Below are 17,003 nucleotides of genomic sequence, written 5' to 3'. Positions count from 1 at the left end.
GGAAACTATAAGCAACAAGATAATTTATTAAATAATTATTTGATACATGAAGTTTATTGAATGATTGACGATCTTTAAAAATGAAAGCAAAGATAATCAACTTGACCATAAAACGAATCACATCATTTTAGTTGTCATTTTTTTAGAAATAAACAAATGGTACTTTATGTAGTAGAGAAATGAGAATGAAGCTTAATCAAAAAAAACTTATTTGGACTATCATTAAAGATGTGTTAAAGCGACAAAGACGTGTACACACGGGTGAAAAGAACGTTGGGCTGGTTTCGGCAAAGACGCCTTACTAAAGAGAGGCCCAGCCCAACGGGTGAAAAGAACGTTGGGCTGGTTTCGGCCGCCCCAACGGTTCAAATAGTTGAGGCGAGTAGGTTTCGCGAAAATTAAAAAAACCAACCAAACCCCCCCAAATTAACCCCGTTCTCTCTCTCTCTCTTCAAAAAACCCCAATCCTGTGCTCCTTCTCCCCCCCAACTCTGAACTCGTCGCTGCCGTCAGAGGCCGCCGTCGAGGCCTGCAGTTTGCCGCCGACTCCCCCTCAAAAAACCCTAGTTCTTCCTCCCCAAATCGGACCTCGCCGCCTCTCTTGCTCCCCATTTTCGCCGGACGCCTTACTTTTAAGTCCTCTACCTCAAAACCCTAACCCTAATATATGACAAATTAAAAGGTATTTGTCGTATATTATTCTGACTTTTCTTTATTGCTATTGAGATTTTAGTGGATTTTGGTTTGTTTTCTAATGGTATGTTTGTCATATATTATCTCTGTCTAGATCTGCTGGTCTTCAGCTTAGGTTTTTATTGTTGTTAGAATTTGTATCGAGGGCTTCAGATCGTTGGAAAGATACGTCCTTTTCTCGATTCAGAGGTCAGTAAAGCTCCTGATGGAGAGTCGAGCGTCTCCCAAATCTCGATGTCAAGAACTGAAGGAGAATTCGCCTCTGTTTCTTTCGCTGATCAAGTGAATGGGTAACTTATCTTCCCCCTTAAATTTCATTAATTTTCTACTTTTTGATGGCGATTTCTTTTGATTGGTCTAAGGATGATTTTGTTTGTTTGTATGTAGAGAATGATCCTTAATTTTAATCACTGTTAATTTGAGCTCCTAATCTGCAGCCTTATGTTGTTTAAGGGTTTTCTTTCTGTGAAGACAAACTGTTTGATGTTGATTTTGAGAAATAACCTGAGTTTAGAGAATAGGATAATATATTTTCTCCCATTTTTGATTAATTGCATTTTTTAATGTCAATTCTATTGATAGTTTAGGGACTTTTATCTGTGTGTATGTAGGGAATGATCCTTTTCGTTGATTACTCTGGATTTGTGCTCCAAACATGCAACCTTATGTTGTTTAAGGGTTTTCTTTGTGTTTAAGACAATGTTTTGTGATGGTAATTTTAAAAAATAATCTGAGTTTTAGAGGATATCATTTTTATATGGATTTGGAATCTGGGTTGTTTACAGACGGAAGGATAGCTACAAACTAGATTGGTGCTACGGGCAAGAAGAGACCACTGGTGATATTTTCTCCTGAGAGATTAAACCTCTCCTTGAGGGAATTCTCAAAGGAGGTAATGGTTGTGTGATTGCTTATGGTGCTCAAGGAAGTGGGAAGACACAATTAGTTCAGGTGACTTCAAGGTCCGTTAAGGTTTTTTTAATCATACAACTGTTTATGCTATTATCATTGTTAAGAGAAAATTTCTATTGTTTTTTCACATGTGTGATCAACATGTCAAACTTTCTTAGATGTTCTTGAATGTTCATTTGCAAGTGGATTTAATAAATTTCACAATCTATAAAAGTTTTTTTAATTGGAAACTGTTTGATTTGTTAGTCGGAGAATTCGCTAGTCAAAATCGGGATTTCACTAGAATGGAAAATGTAGGTGTATAGTTAACATGTTATAGAGACTTATATTCATCTCACAGGCACATGCTCGTACAAAATGTCAGCCACCATGGATTATTTGAGATGACAGTCTACCATTCCGACTTATTTGTTATTTAAGACGATAGTTTGTTTTAAAGGAAAAATATAACATCATTCACATGCTAATATCTTCTAATAACACCCCTCTCGGCACTATCTCAATGAAGTTATCGCATGGTTATGATTCCATCGGGTATTTTTGTCTTCATGCCTCTTTTATTATATTTTCTTTTGTAGTGACACAGTTTCTTTTGCATTGCATTCCCTATTCATAATATTTTTTTACTCGTATGAAAAATCTTCAGTTGTGGGTGTATTTGAGAAGTTATGCTCTTGAGCAAATGGTGCAAGCAACAAGCTCTACTGCTGGACTCAGAACCATCAAGATAGTTGATCAGACTTTGTAGGATATTGGAGAAGTTATTAAAAAACAATTTAGTGCTTTTACCTTTTTTCCAGTCTTCAGTAGTTTTTAGCTGAAATTGTCAGTCTTGTTGACTTTGAAATCCAAATTGTTTCTTCCAAAGATTCATTTTGACATATCACTATTCATTTCCTTTCTAGGTCCATTTAAAGCCAAAGGTCTCGACAAAATCCGTTTGTGCAGAACATCTTGAATTACGTAAAGAAATTCTCACCCTGCTCAATTTACAGAAACATGTTCGTATTCTGAAAATCTGATTATCCTATTATCTTGTATATGACATCAACCTTTTTGCTTTAAATCTATCTCATTTTTTTAACCTATATATAATTTGTTGTTTATTATGTTTGCTTTCTATATTCTTCAAAAGTTTTGCCACCTGTCCATGCGAGCAGCTCTTTGATGGTTAAACCGTTAATATTTTGACTGGAATTATTAATTCCGTAATCACAGGTTTGTAATGTCACCTGCACCTCAATAGTTAAAAACAATCTGTACCAAATAATATGGTTAGCTTTTGGTTTTCACTTATTCACTACGTGGAGCTATCTTGTCAGCTGAACTTAAAAGGACTTATTTTAACTTCCAGTAGAGTAAATATTGCATTGAACTAAAGCTATGAAATCATTTTTATTTGCCATTTCCCATGACCTCCATTTGTTCTATGACAGGTGCAAAATAGTGATGCTGAAGCTGCAAACCGTGACAGTTCATATACAGAAGCATCAAGCACTCCTAAGGTAAATGTTAGCCACAGTTCTTTGTTCAGCAAATTTATATGGTAGTAAATTTATATGGTAGTATAGTCTGAAAGCATCTAATCCATGATACTTCCTTCAGAAAAATGCATCACCTGGTGGGATGTGGAGTCTGAAAGCATCTAATCCATGATACTTCCTTCAGAAAAATGCATCACCTGGTGGGATGTGGCATATAGATTTCTATTTTATATTTTCTATGATACTTCCTTCAGAAAAATGCATCACCTGGTGGGATGTGGCATATAGATTTCTATTTTATATTTTCTAAACGGCAGCGGAGCGTCCTCCAAGTTCCAGAACGATGTCGCGCTCCTGCTCTACGGATTGTATCAGCAAGTAAGGGATCTCGACCGATCTGTTGATTTTTTTTTGTTGGATCTAGGGTTTGGATCTGAGGTTTGCTAGGGTTTTCTTTGGTTTGGCCTGTGAATTGGAGTGGAATGCATGTTTGATTTGTGTAATTGCGTTGAATTTGTGGTGGTGTTGATGGATTTTCTGTGTAGGCGACCGTGGGGCCTTGCAATACAGCGGAGCCTAGGGCTTGGAATCCAATGGAGCACAGCGAGTGGACTAGGTTGGTGATTTTCTTATGTTTAATGATAATATATTTGACAAATTATCTTACTTTTGTGATAATGTTTGAAAAAAAAATTATTTAAAAAATTTGAGATTTTACATGAAACGAGAATGTAGTTCATGTATCGCAACTAGCCTGCATCTTTTTGGAAACTTTGGGGGTTGCTTCTTATGAGATCAAATTAAATGTCCAAGATTGTAGGTTTAAACATTTGCCAGTTTAAATTATAGGACTTTTATTCGATTAGCTCTTTCTGCTGTTGTTTAATTGTCTAAGGACTTGGATTCTTTTGCCAGAAAGTGATTGGGTTCTTTTGCCATCTCTCTGTTGTTGGAAAACATGATTACCTTCTAAAGAATGCATTGTGTTTTTGTCTCTATTAAGAGTGTGATTACACTTGAACATCATTGATTTTTTTAAATTAGGTACTTGCCCCAATGGTTGTATTCGTTGGGGTTAATTAAGACCCCAACGGTTTCATCCGTTGGGGTTAATTAAGGCTCCAACGGTTCCGTTAATTAAGGCCCCAACGGTTCTAACCGTTGTGACTTTTTTTTTAATTTTTTAAAATTAAAAATGAAACAGTTATAACTGTTGGGGCAAGTTTTTCAACCGTTGGGGCAAAGTCAACCCCAACGCGCTTTGCCACAACAGGTGTTTTAGCAGCCCTAACGGTTGTAACCATTGGGGACACTCTCTGCCCAACGGTTACAAACCGTTGGGCTGCTACATTTTGTAGTAGTGGTAATAGGAGAGCTTAGCTCATCATGATAAAAAATTCCCTCTTAATTATACTAATTTGTATTTAGAAACTTCTAAATTTGTTTTTGTAGATTCATTGACACACTCATATGTTGGTTTAATTAAATGATTGTTCATCTTAGAGGAACTTTTTTTTGGTGTCGATATAGTTAGTGTCTGCTATTCAATTTTTATTATATCTCATACCCTAATAATATTGCGAGTTCAAGGATTGTTTAGAATTTAAAAAACTTATTCCTAGCTTTGCAAATGTATTCTCAAATGATATTATTTTTTGAGATTGATCTCGAATTAATTTGGTTTTTGTTTTTGTTTTGTTTTTTTGGTACGTATTGTGCAGCTCGAACAAGAAACCCACTCTCAGCTTGGGGATGCAACTATAATTTCTTATAGATGCGGCTACAATTCCAATTCCAAATAGACACAACCTTCTTTATCACCTTGCAGGCTATAAGTGTGGAGGTAATATTATGATATCAGCATAACGTAATGATTAATTTGCTGCCACCTATTAATTTTTATGTGTCACAAATGTTTGCATCTCATACTTTACCTTAAAGAGGTTAAAACATCTACGGAATGAAGGCTATGTTTACGATAGCTATTCGTGACTAAGTAAGGTGACAATATTATTGTCACGTAGTTAGCCTTTGTTTTATATGAAGCACTTTTTTTTAAATAAATGATGATGATATTAGCATGTGCGAAATTTTAGTTTCTTTCAAATGATTTACATATCATATGGTTTCTTAATATGCATCATGTACAACGCACGTATTGCATCCTAGTACAAAAGAAAAACTTATCTACTGCAAACAGCTGCAATTGTGTGGGGGCTTTATTGTTACTTGCTCTTCTATATTTAATAATCAATTGGAAATTACTAAAACAATTGAAAATGTAAATAGGTGAAAAGTTTGGGAGGGAAATCAATAAAAGACTACTATAAAACGCTAAAACAATTGAAAATGTAAATAGGTGAAAAGTTTGGGAGGGAAATCAATAAAAGACTACTATAAAACGACCATTGCACTCCCACTCAATTCACACCGCTTCCCAAAACACTCGGCAGACTCCCTAAGGTATCGATAGTTCCTAAAACCCTAGTTGCTAGTTCTCTCTCGATAATTGTTTCTGATGGTGATCAAAGCCTCCTGATCTGTTCACAAGCATTCGATTGTAGCCAAGGCAGCCATCAAGAAGATCCAATGTCACATATGCAAAAAGTGCTTCTCTAAGTCTCAAATGGTTTCTCACTACTTGGATGTGCATCCGCAGTACAAGCATTTGTGCGCCGTTTGCTATAACGGCTACAAAAGGGAGTCCGAGAGGATCGTTCACAAGAAGGAGAACGGCAAGGAGGACGCTGAGGTTTTCAACCTCGAGGTGGCGATCAGGGATGATGAGGAGCAAAACGCCGGAGAGCATGAGGAGATTGAAGAGAAGGATGCTTAGATCATGAGCTTATGGTAAGTAAGTAGTAGTTAAACAATGAGTTAGATTTACATATCTAATCTCAATCTCAAGTTGCTTTCTGAGTATCGAACATATATGGTTCCGTTCTATTAATGAAACTTAGTTGTTTGATTTGTTGATCTGGTTCCGTTAGTTGCTATTAATGAAACTTAGTTGTTTGATTTGTTTGATATGATCTTGTATCAAACAGATTTGGTTCCGTTGGTTGCTATTAATGAAACTTAGTTGTTTGATTTGTTTGATATGATCTTGTTTCTGTTTGATCTTAATTTTGTTGCTATTTTTGGGTTTCTTTTTCAGTCAGATATTTTATTACTTGTTTTGTTTTTGGATCATCTAATTAATATCCTCTCATCATATTTTCTATTTTTGATTAATGGCAGTTGTTTGCTGAATTGTTTGATGTTAATATAATCTCTAAGTGGTAATTTTCTAGTTTCTTTTCTATTGGTTGATCAAATTTAATCGGTCGGACGAATATAGCGAATCTCATAACCTTTACATCAAATAGTTGAACCAATCTAAGACTTATGTTTTATTATTTTAATAGAATGAATAATGGCAAACTAGATGGAATATTCTAGACGGAAATTTTCCGTCTAGTTTAAAGCTAACCAGATGAAAAAAAAAATTCGTCTAGTTGATCCGTCTAGAATAACACTAAAGAAAATTTCCTATTGTTCATTTTATTAAAATAATAAAACATACGTCTTAGATTGTCTCAACTATTTGATGTAAAGGTTATGGGATTCTCTATATTCGTCCGACCGATTAAATTTGATTAACCAATAGAAAAGAAACTAGAAAATTACCATTTAGAGATTAGATTAACATCAAACAATTCAACTAACAACTGTTGTTAATCGAAAATAGAAAATATGATGAGAGGATATTAATTAGATGATCCAAACACAAAACAAGTAATAAAATTTCTGACCTGAAAAAACCCAAAAATAGCAACAAAATTAAGATCAAACAGAAACAAGATCATATCAAACAACTAAGTTTCATTAATAGCAACCAACGGAACCAGATCTGTTCGATACAAGATCATATCAAACAACTAAGTTTCATTAATAGCAACCAACGGAACCAGATCAACAAATCAAACAACTAGGTTTCATTAATAGCAACCAACGGAACCAGAGCTGTTCGATATTCTGAAAGCAACTTGAGATTGAGATTATATATCTAATTCTAATTCATTATTTAATTACTACTTACCATAAGCTCATGATCTAAGCATCCTCCTCTTCAATCTCATGCTCTCCGGCGTTCTGCTCCTCATCAGCCCCGATCGCCGCCTCGGGTTTGACAACCTCAGCTTCCTCCTCGCCGTGCTCCTCCTTCTCGTGAACGATCCTCTCAGACTCCCTTTTGTAGCCGTTAGAGCAAACAGCACACAAATGCTTGTACTGCGGATGCACGTCCAAGTAGTGAGAAACCATTTGGGACTTGGAGAAGCACTTTTTGCATATGCGACATTGGATCTTCTTGATGGCCGCCTTGGCTGCAATCGAACGCTTGTGAGCGGATCGGGAGGCGTTGATCACCACCAGGAACGATTATCGAGAGAGAACTAACAACTAGGGTTTTGGGAACTGGCGATACATTGGGGAGTCCGCCGAGTGTTTTGGGAAGCAGTGTGAATTGAGTGGGAGTGCAATAGTTGTTTTATAGTAGTCTTTTATTGATTTCCCTCCCAAACTTTTCACCTATTTACATTTTCAATTGTTTTAGTAATTTCCAATTGATTATTAAATATAGAAGAGCAAGTAACAGCACCTATTTACATTTTCAATTGTTTTAGTAATTTCCAATTGATTATTAAATATAGAAGAGCAAGTAACAGTAAAGCCCCCACACAATTGCAGCCGTTTGCAGTAGATATGTTTTTTTTGTAGTAGGATGCAATACGTGCGTTGCACATGATGCATGTTAAGAAACCATATGATAAGTAAACCATTTGAAGGAAACTAAAATTTCGCACATGCCAATATCATCATCATTTATAAAAAAAAACGTGCTTCGTATAGAACAAAGGCTAACTATGTGACAATAATATTGACACCTTACTTAGTCACGAATAGCTGTCGTAAACATAGCTTTCATTCCGTAGATGCTTTAACCTCTTTAAGGTAAAAGTATGAGATGCAAACATTTGTGACACATAAAAATTAATAAGTGGCAGCAAATTAATTATTACGTTATGCTGATATCATAATATTACCTCCAAACTTATATAGTCTGCAAGGCGATAAAGAAGGTTGTGTCTATTTGGAATTGTCATTGCGATTTCAAATTTAATCCTTGCACTATTTAAGAGCAGAACAATTATAAATATCCCGCTTAACGTGACACAGATATTTTCCGGTTTCAAGAATCCATGCACTTAACCTCATAAATCAAAGGATAATCTCAAATGCATTAACAAAACTAAAATATTTCAAGAATCCATGCACTTAACCTCATAAATCAAAGGATAATCTCAAATGCATTAACAAAACTAAAATACGCAACGCATCACATTAACTTTTATAGAGGATCAAAGGATAATCTCAAATGCATTAACAAAACTAAAATACGCAACGCATCACATTAACTTTTATAGAGGTACATAGTGCATATTAAGATCCTTGGAAACGCAATGGCCTCACTAAAAAATATTGCATCACAAAGGTCTTATGTCAGCTACATTCAATTTATTTATCCATATATTAAATAAGTTCCCTAAGGTTAATAACTAAGAATATATTTTCGCATCTTTCATATTAATATTCTTTGGTAAAGCATAATAATGATCACATGTTTTCCAATGAATGGGCCGAAGTTTCATATAAATACAAAAGAACTCATCAATCTTCAAAAAGCTATCGGGCAGTCAAAATCTTTCCCTCAAAGCTTTATTTGACAGAACTCTTTTTTAAAAGACTTGTAGAAATTTGTAGAGTTAATTTCAACCTAATTATTATCCTAATTACCATTTATAGAGGAGAATAATTCCTGCAATGAATAACAAGTAAATTTACAATGTCTTGATGCGTCCAATTAAGTTGTAGTTACATAAATCATAATAGGCTCACATAGTATTTAGGATAAATCTCATTTCATATTTAGTCAATAATTGTGTTCAAGTGAGTTATAAATAATAAATATTTTTATAGGAATAATGAAAAACACAATTCTAACTCTAAATCGTTAATCAAATTTCATCAGCTTTCTAGCAATGCCAGAGACATTTTATAAGTTAAAAACTAAATCAAAACTTTAAGAATTAGTCAGTTCTTCATAGAGATGAAACTGAGGGGACTAAACATATCACAATCTTAGCTAACTTTTAAAATATATGTTATGTGTTACAAACCAAACTCCATTAGAGCTAGCTCTCTACATGAGGAAAAGATCAGTGAATCAGCCACAACCTTCACTAATTCTACATCTGCATGGATTAAGACCAAAAATTATCAACATCATTAAGACCAACATCAAATTGGCCGAGTAGCCATAGTCAAGTTCAGCAATAATAAAGCGCAGATAAATTTGATGGTATTGGCTTGAATGGAAAATTGATTGATTCTATTTGGAGAGGAATATGCTTCCTTGGACCTTAGTATCTCCTTGGTCAGTCCCTATCATGTTAGCCTTCATAATCTTTGTTGTTCACTATCTTTTTCAATCACTGTTGCCTACTTCAGCTAACCCTACTCCTCCTGACTTCAGGCAGATCCAAGAATATTGAAAACTCGTGAAAACTCAGCTTGTCCTCGTCTCATTTTATCAATCACTTCCTTGAAACCTCTTAGGCTAACCAACCTGTGCCAGTAGAAACATCGTTATTCATAGTATCTTCGAATGGAGATGCATGTATCATCAAAAAAGCAACTTCATATATCACAATTCACTACTTTATGTAATGTATAATTGTCATAACATCTTGATTCTAACTATCAAATGGCAATAGTTAACCCATGGGCAATAATTAAAGCACAAGGCAGCTACACAGAAAAAATAATTCGCAAGTATATTCACATATCATCATATGTCTCATCATAGAAGAAATCAAGTAAGGACTAATTTGAAATTCATATCTCCTGATTAAACAACAAATATGAATTAGAAGAGACAATATTTACCTTATGGGAAGCACATCAACCAATATAGGCATCCATGTATATTTTCCATGCTTTCATGCTCTCTCCTATATTATGAGTTAGCTGAAACATACAATTTGTTGAATATTGGAAAATAAAACATAGAATGCTTGTATATTTGTATGGACTATGACTAAAACTTGGAATATCTCAAAGAAACTTGACATTACTTGATCCCATTCACTAAGTCTAATGATTTTACTAAGCATAAGACATGTTTAATAACCAAATTAGATTAAGAAATTGGTATTGAAGAATGATAGGGAGCAGTGTATTCATATTAGATAGAGAGGATAGAATTTAATGTGGACTTATTAAACCAGCCGATTGAATACAACACGCTTGTTCCTACCTTCACTCAACCCTTGGATACAATAACACCTCCACTTCTCCATACAATTTATTATACAATTCAACACCAATTTACTCCAATTAAAAATTTTTTTTAGAAGTTTCTAAGTACAAATTAGTATAATTAAGAGGGAAATTTTTATCAGGATGAGCTAATTTCTCCTATTACCACTACTACAAAATGTAGCAGCCCAACGGTTTTACAACCGTTGGGGCAGAGAGTGTCCCCAATGTCCCCAACGGTTACAACCGTTGGGGTTGTTAATACACCCGTTGTGGCAAAGCGCGTTGGGGCTGACTTTGCCCCAACAGTTGAAAAACTTGCCCCAACGGTTAGGGCAAGAAAATTTCATTTTTAATTTTAAAAATAAAAAAACATCCACTGTTGGGGCCTTAATCAACCCCAACGATTGTAACCGTTGGGGTCTTAATTAGCCCCAACGAGTACAAAGAACCGTGGCTAACATTTACCTTAGGAGTGCTTGATGCTTATGTATATGAACTGTCACGGTTTGCAGCTTCAGCATCTCTATTTTGCACGTGTCATAGAACAAATGGAGGTCATGGGAAATGGCAAATAAAAATGACTTCATAGCTTTAGTTCAATGCAATATTTACTCTACTGGAAATTAAAATAAGTCCTTTTAATTTCAGCTGAAAAGATAGCTCCACGTAGTGAATTAGTGAAAACCAGAAGCTAACCATATTATTTGGTACAGATTGTTTTAACTATTGAGGTGCAGGTGACATTTCAAACATGTGATAAAGGAATTAATATTTCCAGTCAAAATGTTAAACGGTTTAACCATCAAAGAGCTGCTCGCATGGACAGGTGGCAAAACTTTTGAAGAACATAGAAAGCAAACATAACAAACAGCAAATTATATATAGGTTAAAAAAATGAGATAGATTTAAAGCAAAAAGGTTGATGGTGTTGTGCGCAGCGAAAATTTCGGCAGAGTTTCTGGTGCACAATAAGAGAGAAAGATCGATAAGAATTCTTGTTTCTTAAAGGGAATAAGAATCTGAAGCCTAATATCCCATCAAAGTGGGATATTAGCTCTTACTCTCGTCAGCTCTAGGACTGCGCGTCGAGGGATCCTAAAAAACTATTACAATGGCCACAAACTCAAACAACCAATTTTACGTGGTTCGGCAAACTGCCTACGTCCACGGGGCAAGGAGGGGGAGATCTACTATTAAAGAGAAAAAGAATACAATGGGTTTACAACTCTCACAATCTAAACCCAAAAGGGATACTAAAACCTAAGAGACGCTGCACAGAACTCCTCTTCAAAACAGCCAAAAAGCTATCTGTTTTTCTCTCTCTGCTTTGCTTGCATGCCGCCCAAAAGTTTCTTTTCACCCTCTGCTCTTTACCCGTTGCAGCCGCCAAAAGCCAAATTTCCTTTGCCTTGCCGTTTATTCCCCCTCAGCCTTCGCACCTTGCAGCCGCCAAGCAAACTCTCTCGCACGCCAAAACCTAAGTCACCGAATAAATGCTATTTATATACCTACAGCGTAACAATCGGGTGGGCCTTTGCATTAATGTCCGCAATGAGGAAAAACAAAAAAAAAACAAAAACGCGTCTTTGCTTTGCTTCAATCACATGGTGGCCCCCACTGACTCTCCTCACGCGGTTTCACGTTCACAGATGGCATATACAAGATAATAGGATAATCAGATTTTCAGAATACAAACATGTTTCTGTAAATTGAGCAGGGTGTGAGAATTTCTTTACGTAATTCAAGATGTTATGCACAAACGGATTTTGTCGGGATCTTTGGCTTTAAATGGACCTAGAAAGGAAATGAATAGTGATATGTCAAAATGAATCTTTGGAAGAAACAATTTGGATTTCAAAGTCAACAAGACTGACAATTTCAGCTAAAAAATACTAAAGGCCGGGAAAAAGGTGAAAGCACTAAATTGTTTTTTAACAACTTCTCCAAGATCCTGCAGAGTCTGATCAACCCTCTTGATGGTTCTGAGTCCAGCAGTAGAGCTTGCTGCTTGCACCATTTGCTCAAGAGCATAACTTGTCAAATACACCCGCAACTGAAGATTTTTCATACGAGTAAAAAGATATTATGAAAAGGGAATGCAATGCAAAAGAAACTGTGTCACTACAAATGAAAATATAATAAAAGATGCATGACGACAGAAATACCCGATGGAATCATAACCATGCGATAACTTCATTGAGGTAGTGCCGAGAGGGGTGTTATTAGAAGATATTAGCATGTGAATGATGTTATATTTTTCCTTTAAAATATAACCATGCGATAACTTCTTTGAAGAATGCATGACCAGCATGTGCCTGTGAGATGAATGTAAGTCTCTATATCATGTTAACTACACACCTACATTTTCCATTATGGGGCTGTTTGGTTCGTTTCCTTGATATAGAGAAATGCAATTCCATGTAAAAAAACACAAGTTTTGAGTTTTCTAAACTTTTCCAAGAAATAGATTATTTTGCTTTGGTTCACACATAAAAAATGGTGGGAAACCAATATATTTAATTTTCTTATGTTTGGTTCGCATAGAAAAAAAAGGAAAACTTTTGTAAACAAAGCAGAGAAGGAAAAAAAATCTGACGGTTTGGTTCGCATAGAAAAAAAAGGAAAACTTTTGTAAACAAAGCAGAGAAGGAAAAAAAATCTGACGTGACAGAGTTTTCATCAATTGTAAACAAAGCAGAGAAGGAAAAAAAATCTGACGTGACAGAGTTTTCATCAATTTCACTTGGTTGGGAAAGGAAATCGGAGAGGGGGAAAAATCTTAGTTGGCGGCGATTTCAGCAGAGTTTTCCCTCTTCCATTCGAGCGAACCAAAGCGGCACAAAGAAATGGAGGTAAACAAAAAAACTGACGTGAAGGGATAAAAATCTGACATGGAGGGGTTTTCTGAGTTTTCCACCCCTTATAATAGTGAACCAAACAGCCCCTATAGTGAAATCCCGATTTTGACTAGCGAATTCTCCGACTAACAAATCAAACAGTTTCCAATTAAAAAAAACTTTTATAGATTGTGAAATTTATTAAATCCACTTGCAAATGAACATTCAAGAACATCTAAGAAAGTTTGACATGTTGATCACACATGTAAAGAAAGAGTCATAACATCTTGTTTCATGATTTGGCTGAAACCAAGTTAAGTAAAGGAAACCAGAGACGCATAGACCTAATATATCCATACACGTATTTGTCGCTTTAACACATCTTGAATGATAGTCCAAATAAGTTTTTTTTTAATTAAGCTTCATTCTCATTTCTCTACTGCATAAAGTACCATTTGTTTATTACTAAAAACATGACAACTAAAATGTTGTGATTCGCTTTATGGTCAATTTGATTACCTTTGCTTTCATTTTTAAAGATCGCCAATCATTCAATAAACTTCATGTATCAAATAATTATTTAATAAATTATCTTATTGCTTTAGAGTTTCCATAGTATTATAATTATAGTACAATAATCACAATCTTTAACAAGTTCTTCAAAGATTGAAACAAACATCTAATTATAACAAGCTTTAGCATTGATTGATTAAAAATGTGCAAAGAGAAGGAACGAATCTGCGAACAACTCAGCTTAAATTTGTCTACAAGTACAGTAGTCTTTTTATCCTTCTGCCACCTAATATAGTCCTACATTCAAACACTAAATTAGCACAAAGGGGGAAAAATCAAAATTCATAGTACAAAAACATCCAAATTAACATAAATGAAAGAAAACAAAGGAACTAAACCTTCTTCTGATTCTCATCACCGTCCTCCCTCTTTGGCTTCTTCATATAGAGATTCTTCTTCATATAGAGTACTCATAGAAAATTTCAAGATGATAATATCTAAATATAAAAGGAACAATATAAAAGAAATACCATAAATAAAAAAAATTCATTCATATAAGCACAGTTCTCAAACGACCCCAAGGAAAATCTGAAAAGAACTTACAAGCTAGAGATAGAAGAAGGCAGCCTCACTGGAGGTGGAAAGTAACATCCGATAGTCTCGCTGGAGGCTTCTCGAGTAGCAGAGACTTTTTGAGGGTGTAGATAACCCTAATTAGAAAATGCCCAAATTTTTTTAACAAATACACAAACATTTCAGATAATATTCAAATTAGGGTTTAGGTTTTGAGGAAGAGGACCTACAAGTGGTTAGGGGAGAGTAGGCAGCAACAAAAGGTGCTCGATGGTGGTTAGATACTGTGCTAGGCATTGCAGGTTCTCGATGGAGTCGCTCAACAGAGGAGTTCGACTGAGCCGCTGGTGGTGCCTTTCGAATCGCTGGGTGAAGAGAAACTATACGAAACAAAAAAAAAAATGCTATTTCCGCTACTTCCTCCTTTCGAATCGCTGGGTGAAGAGAAACTATACGAAACAAAAAAAAAAATGCTATTTCCGCTACTTCCTATTTCATAGTTTTGAAAGTTACTTCTGTAACTTACTTCTTACTTTCAATACTTTAATTATCCAAACGGGCCCTAAGTCGTCAAATTTTGATACTATAATAGACGGTTAATTATTCATTTCATGTCTGACAAATTGCCAATTATCACCCCAAGTATTAACTATAAACCTACAATTATACGCCAAATATTTGAACTTGTTTCTTCTTTTGTCATGACCGACAAAATATTAAAACCCTTGTATCCTTCCAGTTCTCGTAGATAGACTCCGGAAGCGCTCATTTTGAATATATATTTACATAAAAATATAATGAAATAAAATAAAATTGAATTGAGTTAAAAAATTGTTGGATCACTTCTGCCTATAAACGTAAGCATATTACCCGAGTCTGAGGATTGGTTTCCTCTACCAATTCTATCTTCAACGTAACTAGTAACTAGTTTTCAGGTCCTGCAAATGTTTAACAATCTGAGAGCATATGACTAAAAATAGACAAGAGTAATGTACTTAAATAAATTAACCATACTGCATATATAAAAATCTCACATACAGAGTAATGCACTTGACTAAATTAACCACACACTGCATAAACATATTAAGGTACCTGACTGAATTGGCCACACCCTATAAATAAAAACCTCACATATCGGAAACAAGATCGAAATAACGAACAATACATCTATCTACCATGGGTTTGGAGTGATCCAAATGGGCGGGACATGATACCTGTCATTTAGTTGGGTAAACTCTTCAAAATACTTATCTTTGAAGTTATAAATGGCCATGTCACAAGCAGAGTATTCATGGATCTTCTCCTGGTCCAAATTTCCCCTTGCAATGATGCTATGGAGCCCTCCATGATCTGTAAAATATATGCAATTTGGCTTGCATCCTTGGTATTCACCTGCAGGCACACAAAATGAGTAGTTCTGACCCACGAATATCGCGTGATCTCCCAAGTTTTCCATCTCAACCCATTTAAACTTGAATTTGTGGTTAGTTGGGATTCTGCGGTCAAGGGTGGTGTTCCAAGTTTTGAGGGTGGAGTAGCCAACACCTTCAGGCTGTGGAGAAGAATTGGAAAAAGCAGATTTTTGGTCATAAGTCGACTCATGCACAGGCATAAGTCGACTTATGGTAAGTCGACTTATGTTGGTGCATGAGTCGACTTACGTTCTGCTCTGGATTGTTGGTTTTTTGCTCTGCCAAGTCGACTTATCAGGTCTGATAAGTCGACTTATGATCTCTTCTCCAGTTGCTGTTTTTCGCTCTGCCAAGTCGACTTATGCAGACTGATAAGTCGACTTATGACGGGTTTTTTGGAAAGTTCAGGTTCCTATTTGCAGTCTGTTTGGGTTTCTGTTTTGGTATAAATACCAATACGATTTGAGGGTTTTGTGTGGAGAATTTTGGGGTTTTGGAGCACAGAAAAAGAGAGATCTTTCTGAGCTATTTGTTAGGGTTATTGGTTGAGAGATTGAGAGATTTGTTGGTGAGATTAGTTGGTTCGTTTGAGCGATTTGTAATCTCAATTTGTACTCTCCTTCTCTATTAGTGAAAACCCACCCCCTTCTTGCCCCGTGGACGTAGGCAATTTGCCGAACCACGTAAAACCTTGGTGTTTGTGTTTTGTTTGGTCTTTCTCTCGGCGTTCGTTGGTTTGGTTTCTCAAAGCATCAGTCGCAACAAGTGGTATCAGAGCACGGGCAACGCTTGGGCTATTTGGAGGAGTAGATCGCTTTGGAAGTTCATCTAGGGCTTCGTTTGGTGATAAAGGTGGGATCTTTTTTTGTAAAAATCTCGTCTTTTTCAGTTTGGATCTATTTCTCGTTTGTTTCCGCATTGGTTTGGTGGTGCCTTGAGGATTATGGCCGAGAAAGAAGGAGTTGTGGGCAGTACTTCCGGCGTGAAGACCGTCCAAAGCTTGAATATCCACTCAATGAAGATTGATGTGGAAAAGTTCAATGGCACAAACAATTTTGGACTTTGGCGATGCGAAGTCATGGATGCGCTCAACGCGCAAAATTTGGAAGATACGTTGGAGTTGGACGGGAAACCGGACAACATTGATGAGAAGGTTTGGAAAAAGATGAATCGAACGGCGTGTGGTGTGATTAGGTCTTGTCTCACTCAAGATC

At 35.8% G+C, this 17,003-nt stretch overlaps 2 long non-coding RNA genes across 8 annotated transcripts; one reads left to right on the top strand and one right to left on the bottom strand.

The window, feature by feature from the left end:
- Window positions 392–5,416, top strand: LOC109844259. 7 transcript variants are annotated; one of them, XR_002247944.1, is made up of 8 exons: window positions 392–682; window positions 788–983; window positions 1,479–1,644; window positions 2,511–2,568; window positions 3,042–3,110; window positions 3,344–3,467; window positions 3,635–3,705; window positions 4,811–5,416. It is a non-coding gene; the product is annotated as an uncharacterized LOC109844259 (long non-coding RNA). The 7 variants fall into 7 exon arrangements; XR_002247945.1 differs by having other exon boundaries at window positions 2,511–2,606; XR_002247943.1 differs by having other exon boundaries at window positions 1,479–1,655.
- LOC109844262 lies at window positions 6,180–8,358 on the bottom strand. The gene is made up of 2 exons (XR_002247954.1): window positions 7,732–8,358; window positions 6,180–7,661 (listed from the first exon to the last, which is right to left on the bottom strand). It is a non-coding gene; the product is annotated as an uncharacterized LOC109844262 (long non-coding RNA).

The sequence above is a fragment of the Asparagus officinalis genome, chromosome 6, assembly GCF_001876935.1.
Source record: "Asparagus officinalis chromosome 6, Aspof.V1, whole genome shotgun sequence".
In the NCBI taxonomy this organism is placed as follows: Eukaryota; Viridiplantae; Streptophyta; class Magnoliopsida; order Asparagales; family Asparagaceae; genus Asparagus; species Asparagus officinalis.
The sequence above is the reverse complement of the archived record's forward strand: the minus strand, read 5'-3'. Positions and strand labels throughout refer to the sequence as shown.